Source organism: Callospermophilus lateralis, unplaced genomic scaffold (assembly GCF_048772815.1).
Source record: "Callospermophilus lateralis isolate mCalLat2 unplaced genomic scaffold, mCalLat2.hap1 Scaffold_45, whole genome shotgun sequence".
NCBI lineage: Eukaryota > Metazoa > Chordata > Mammalia > Rodentia > Sciuridae > Callospermophilus > Callospermophilus lateralis.
The window spans coordinates 7,354,859-7,361,525 of record NW_027514398.1 but is presented as its reverse complement, the minus strand read 5'-3'; positions in this window follow the sequence as shown (position 1 = coordinate 7,361,525).

Here is a 6,667-nt window from a genome sequence, read left to right as displayed (position 1 = left end):
CTTTATTAAATTATTTATTCATATTTTTTTTGTCTTTAGTAAATTATTTATTCATTCTAATTTGTTATACATGGTGGCAGGATGCAATTCATTTCATATTAAACATATAGAGCACAATTTTTCAGGACACTGGTTGTAGACAAAGTATGTTCACACTATTCGTGTCTTCATACATGTACTTACCCCTTGCCCTCTCCCTGTCCCTCCCTCCCTTTTGCCCTATTTGAGTTCCTCCATTTCTCCCATGCTCCCTCTGACTATCACCATTATGCCATTATGAGTCAGCATCCTCATATCAAAGAGTCCATTCAGCCTTTGGTTTGGGGGGATTGGCTGACTTCACTTAGCATTATATTCTCCAACTCCATCCACTTACCTGCAAATGCCATGATTTTATTCTCTTTTGAGGCTGAGTAATGTTCCATTGTGTATATATACCAAAGTTTACCTATCTATTCATCTATTAAAGGGCATCTGGGTTGGTTCCACAATTTAGCAATTGTGAACTGTGCTGCTATAAACATTGATATGGCTGTGTCCCTGTAATGTTCTGTTTTTAAGTCCTTTGTGTATATTCCATTACACAGAATTTGTATAAACAGCCAAAATTGAATAGAGTTAGCTCTCCTATCTGCCAATTCCACAACCATGAATTCAACCAACTATGCAGAAAAAATTGTGTCTGTGCTAAACATGTACAGAATTTTTCTTGTTATTATTCCATAAACAACACAGTATAACAACTATTTTCACAGCAATTACATTGCAACTAAGCAGGAAATGATTTAAATCATAAGGGAGGATGTGTGTATGTGTATGCTATATGTAAATACCATGCCATTATATATAAAGAACTGGAGCATCATGGGTCTTGGTATGCATAGGGTAGTGGGGGAGGGGGTGCTGGAACCAATCCCCACATGGATACTGAGTCAAAACTGTATGTAGGAAAGTAATTAATCACTCTCCCATACAAGCTCCTCCTGGCTTTCTCTTACACATTATTGTGCTCACACCCTAATAGGTTTAAATCTTTGAAGTTTGCCTGCTGAAGCTTCTAGAGAATCTGTTGCTTCTCTCTCCAATTCATTCTATCCTGTACATGCTGATGGCCACTGCCCTAGTTCAGTCCTTGTTCTGTCCTTTAGTCTCTTTTTATAGTTGTTTCCCAACCAGTATCCTGCTTTCATTTTCTTGCTCTTTACTCAGTTCTGTATTTCCATACATTCAATTTCATGCATTTTCTCAACTTTCTCCACCTGGAGTTTGAAGCATCCAAGACTAAGATGTCAGTATGACAGAAGAAAGGGGAAGATAAAGGAAATCTTGGGAGGATGCTATATGTTGATTATAATCAGAGGTTCAATTTAGAAAGATTGGGATAAGGTATGGGACTCAAACTACAGTAAGAAGCTTGTCAGAATACACATGTATTCAGAATCCAGGGATGCGCCCCCAGATGGCAGCACACTGGTAAAGAGGAACAATAGTTTGGAATGACTTTCCATTTTCCCTCTGAGGGATGGTCCTCTTCCTATTCTCCCACCTGATCCATCATTCTCTACACTTGCAGACTGTCTCTGTTCATTCAAATTTCATTGTAAGCCAGTTCTTTCTGAGGTCTACTATGCTTGCACGATTTAAAGTGCCCTTCCTCCTCCATCTCTCCAGCCATTACACCCTATTTGTTCTCTTCATTTGTGAGTTACCTTTTTACTCTTTCTCCCCTTAGAACTCATTCCCGCTCCAAAGTGTAATGCAAACTGCTTAAAGAAAAGGACCTTGACATTTTTACTCATATGTGTATCTTCAAGTTCTAAAACAGCATATGGCAGGAGTACAATAAAAATTTGTTGAATAATAAACAAATGGAGGAAACACATATAGAAAATAACACAGTATTTCAAGGGTTTATGGATTTTAGACAATTCAACATAGGCTGAGAGGCAGATGTTCTAGGGTGTGCTCAGATAGGTCAAAAGTTTCAAGGGGGGGGCTGGGGATGTGGCTCAAGCGGTACCGCGATCGCCTGGCATGCATGCGGCCCGGGTTCGATCCTCAGCACCACATACAAAACAAAGATGTTGTGTCTGCCGAAAACTAAAAAATAAATATTAAAAAATTCTCTCTCTCTCTCTCTCTCTCTCTCTCTCTCTCTCTCTCTCTCACTCTCTCACTCTCTCTTTAAAAAAAAAAGTTTCAAGGGGGCACTTGTTGGGGATTTTGGATTTGTCCCATGCCTGATATTTTTGCCAAGTAGCTAGATAAGGTGAGAAGTTTATTTATAGCAAGCCTTAACTGTATATTGTTATCATCACGAGATAGTCTGAACACACAAATACAGGTAAATTATCCATCTCAGATGGTAAGTAAGTGGGATTTGGAGCGGGTAGATGACTTGTTATTTATCTAATTATAAAAATGCATCCCACTTTACTCTTAGGAGGAGAAAGTGGATAGTTACCTAAGGGAGGTGGTATCAGTACTCACCTGGGAATGCCAATGGTATGAGTGTGGGAGTACTTCAAGTTGCAATGAACACTAAATTTGAGACCTTGAAATAATTCAATTTGTTCTGGTAGGAGTAATGAAATGTGTCTGGAGTGACCTGGAGGGCAGATGTGAGCAATGCAGGTGTTAAGTTTCAAACCAGAGAGTTGCCTTAAAGATCATTTACAGAAGTTTGTATAATTTACAGAGAATGATTTGAGACCAAGAAACATTCATTAACTCACTCAAGATCGAACAAGAGAGAGAAACCAGGACTGAATGCAGCATCTCCCCAAACCTAAGGAGTAAGCCAGGGGACTCTCCACAGTTCACTCTGAAGGGACATCAGTGTGAATGCTGAAAACTTGCTTTTACCTAAGATTTCATTTTGTAAAACTTTTAAAATTTTGTTTATTTTCAGTGTTGTTTTTCTATTTTTAGCCACACTTCTAAGAAACTAATATCAGAATGTTTATATATAAGAGGTCTAAAACATTAGGAGGTGAAAAAGTGTTTTTATTTATGTTACATTTTTATATCTTAATTTCAAAAACCTACTTTCTAGGTATTTGCGGTTTTCTCTGAAAAAAAATGAAATATGGAAAGTATTTGCTAAATATATTTTTATTTAATGGAAATTTTGTTGTCTAAAATGAAATGAAAAGGGAATTGGTATAAAATAGAAGCCTAAGTAGGTTAGATTTTTTTTAAGGGCTAAATTTGGACTTGATGTTGACTCACAAAAAGCAGATCATTCAATGTCCATTGTGTGTGTTTGAGCTCTGTGAACACAAACAAATGTGTTTGGTGCTGCAGTGGCTTTTCATGGTTCAGCCCACATTTTTCCCTGCCCTTAAAGTCATAGCTTATGTTCTATGCCGATGGCCATCAATGCCTGGGACATTTTAACCTATATAGAGTAATATGGTTTGCAATACTTCTTGACCTTCGTGTTTTGAATTTCATATAAATCTTGATTGGCTCAGTACTGATTTCCCACCCGACCCAGAACACACAGGTTTATGAACTTTAAAGGACCATTTGGCTAGTTTTCAAATTTAGAAAATTACTCTTGCAATCTCTTGTTATTTTTATACCTTTTAAAAATTTTTTTGAATTATTTTATGTTTTTTAAGGAAAAGATCAGAAATACACATGACAACTAAAAAAATTTTCACTGACTTTTCTAAACTTGCAAATCTCCAATGGATTTCCTCTATTTCTCACTCTTATCCCAAAGAACTCTTAGAAGGTGGCATTGCTCTAAAATCCAATGTAAATTAAGATGTAAACTTTGCCTAAGTCACTATGGAGCACAAATTGGGTGCACATATAGCATGAGAATTCTGTTAAATCATGTCCTAAAAAAAAAAAAAACTATTAAAGGGCTAGAATTGTGGCTCAGTGGTATAACATTTGCCTAGCATATGTGAGGCACTGGGTTCGATCGTCAGGACCACATACCAAGAAATAAAATAAAATAATTTAATTTATTAACAACTAATAACAATGTTTTAAAAAACAAGTAAAACAAATATGATCTCTCCATTTATATGCTTTAAAAAGTGACTCCATTTTCTTCCTGTTTAATGTAAATCTAGGCTGATAAATAGTTGGATAAAAGACAAGGATCAAAGTCAAAATGATTTCCCAAATAGCTACATATGTTTTTTCCACAATTTTCCCAGTTGGAGAGCTGTATTTATTATTCCACATCTCTACACATTTTAAGCGTTTTCTACCACATTACTTTGAATGCCTCATATAACTTAACTAATGACAGGTACTTGCCCTTCCTGTATGGTCATGTGACTTAGGTAAGAGCATACATCTATGGAGGCCATATGTGTCTTTCTTTATAGCTCTATTCTTGACTACTGTTATAAAATTGTGCTGCAATTCTTTGAATGGCTTCCAAATAAGAAGATAATCAAAATCTGAAAATATGAGAGACTTTGACAATCTAATCAGAAGCCTTAAAGATAAAAGTGGTATCCTGAGTATTTTAATTATTCTCCCAGGAACCTCCCTCCATATTAAGGCTCAGATTCGTTGGTCATCTTTTGGTGTTTGCCTGCTCTAGATGCCTTCACAGGGCATTGGGGGCTGTTCACCATGATCCCTTTCAAGACCACCTACTGTTCTACCATTAGATTTAAATTCTACATGGCTTGTGTGCTCCATTTAACTGCTTCTAAATCATAAATTGATAAGTCAACACTGTTTTGCTTCCAAAAATACATCATGCAGTACCTCTTCTAAAAAGGTGACTATAATTTACCAACCAAAATTCAAAACAAAATTACCTTATACTCCTTGATTTTAGAGAACTTAAATAATCCAACATGACTATTTTCAGTGTTTGGGGGTTTTTCCTCAGATAGTTGTATTTTAAATGCTATAAATCATCATTGTTTTTCATCATCATTTAAATGGAAAAATCATCATCATTTATCTGGGGCTCCCTGGGTCTCTTTCAAGAATGTCTATCTTAGGAAAGTGCTAATGATCAAATTCAAACTCTCTCCCATGATGTTTAACATACACTATCTCCAGTGTTGATACTGATACTTTCTCTTTCCTGGGTCTTAATAATTCCCCCTATAGCATAGATTTGTGATAAAGCAAAAATGCATGCTTACTCTGGACACCTGGAAGAATGTCCACAATGACAGAAGAGTGAGTGTGATGTTTCCCTCCTGTAACTACTTATTCTTTCCTTTTGTCCTCCTTAAGCTTATTCTGGTCCTTCCACCCAAAGACACTAATGGTTTTGATAAAGGCATAAGACTTTGAAGTTCTCTTGAGAGTATGAGAGTATATATGAATTCATTGTTAAAGACCCCCTTGAAGAGTTATATAAGAGATATGCAATGCATATTTATAGCATACTTAGGAACAGTTCATCACTTAGTGACTGGCTTTCTGTACTATATCCACAACTATCAGACAGCTATTTGGTTTTTAAGATTTACATCTTCTTTTTGTTAATAAAATAGTTATTTTGTGTGCCAATTTCTTTGATTCAAAGAAAGTTGTGCATAGTGGTAGAGCAGCTTTTGAAAGAAAGAAAATTTACATCTTGTTAGGAGATATGATACTGTATATTGCCTAAGATCTATGCAAGGTGTGCTATTTCCATTTAGCATTTGCTTATCCTCAGAAATGAGGTGGTTCATTTCAATTCCATTACATGACTATCTTCAAGCACCATTTATATTTATTTTAAGAGAGGTCCCCAAAAAGTCAAAATTGGACAAGGATATTCTGAATTGCACCAGCACAATTTAATACAATACATTTACATTTAAAACTTTACATTTAAAATCTTATTTCAAGCATAACTTGATATAATATTTTGACAGACAAAAATATATGATTTAGGACCATTATATGCATCTGTCTGTTCAGTAGCAAACTTATAATAAATTATACATTATAGCAAACATAATAAATTATATATTATACCAGAGTAAATTTTTTGAAAGCTAAAAAGGAAAAATTCATAATTCATGTTTAAAATATATTGCTAATTCATTATGTTCAAATAAAATAGCCAATAGCCATTACATCAAATTTCATTGTTTCAAGCTTACATTCATTTGATATTCACATAAAATTCATGACTTGTAAGTGTACCGATGAAGTTTAATTTTTGACACTGAGTATTTGAATGCTTTTTTTTTTATATATCAGTCCAGCAACAAGCTTGATGTTTTGAATGTGGGTTGGGGAAAAAAGCATTAAAATTACCCAAGAAACATGTTACAATCAGTGCAAAATATGAAAATGTTTTTTATTCTAATGCTTTAGCCACAGGTATTGCCTCCAAAGGTTAATATAGTCAGTGTCTAAAATGATCTGGGTAATTTATTTTCATTGAGGATGAAGTTTGAAGGTACATTGAATGAGGCTGGAAAAATTCAACACCATCTACATTACCCATGATGACAAAACAGAGCCGGTCTCCTCCATCTTCCTTGGAAATTGAAGGGGAGTTTATGCCTGAATGTGCAGATAAATAAAGATCTTGAGATTGTTTCATTCCTTTTGACATTTTGGCACTTTAAAAATCATTTGCTAATATTTAGTGCATTTATAAATCTGAAAATACATTAGTTTTTTATATACCTAGGTTGAGAACAGATGGGAAATAATGGATTAAATGAAAGTCCAT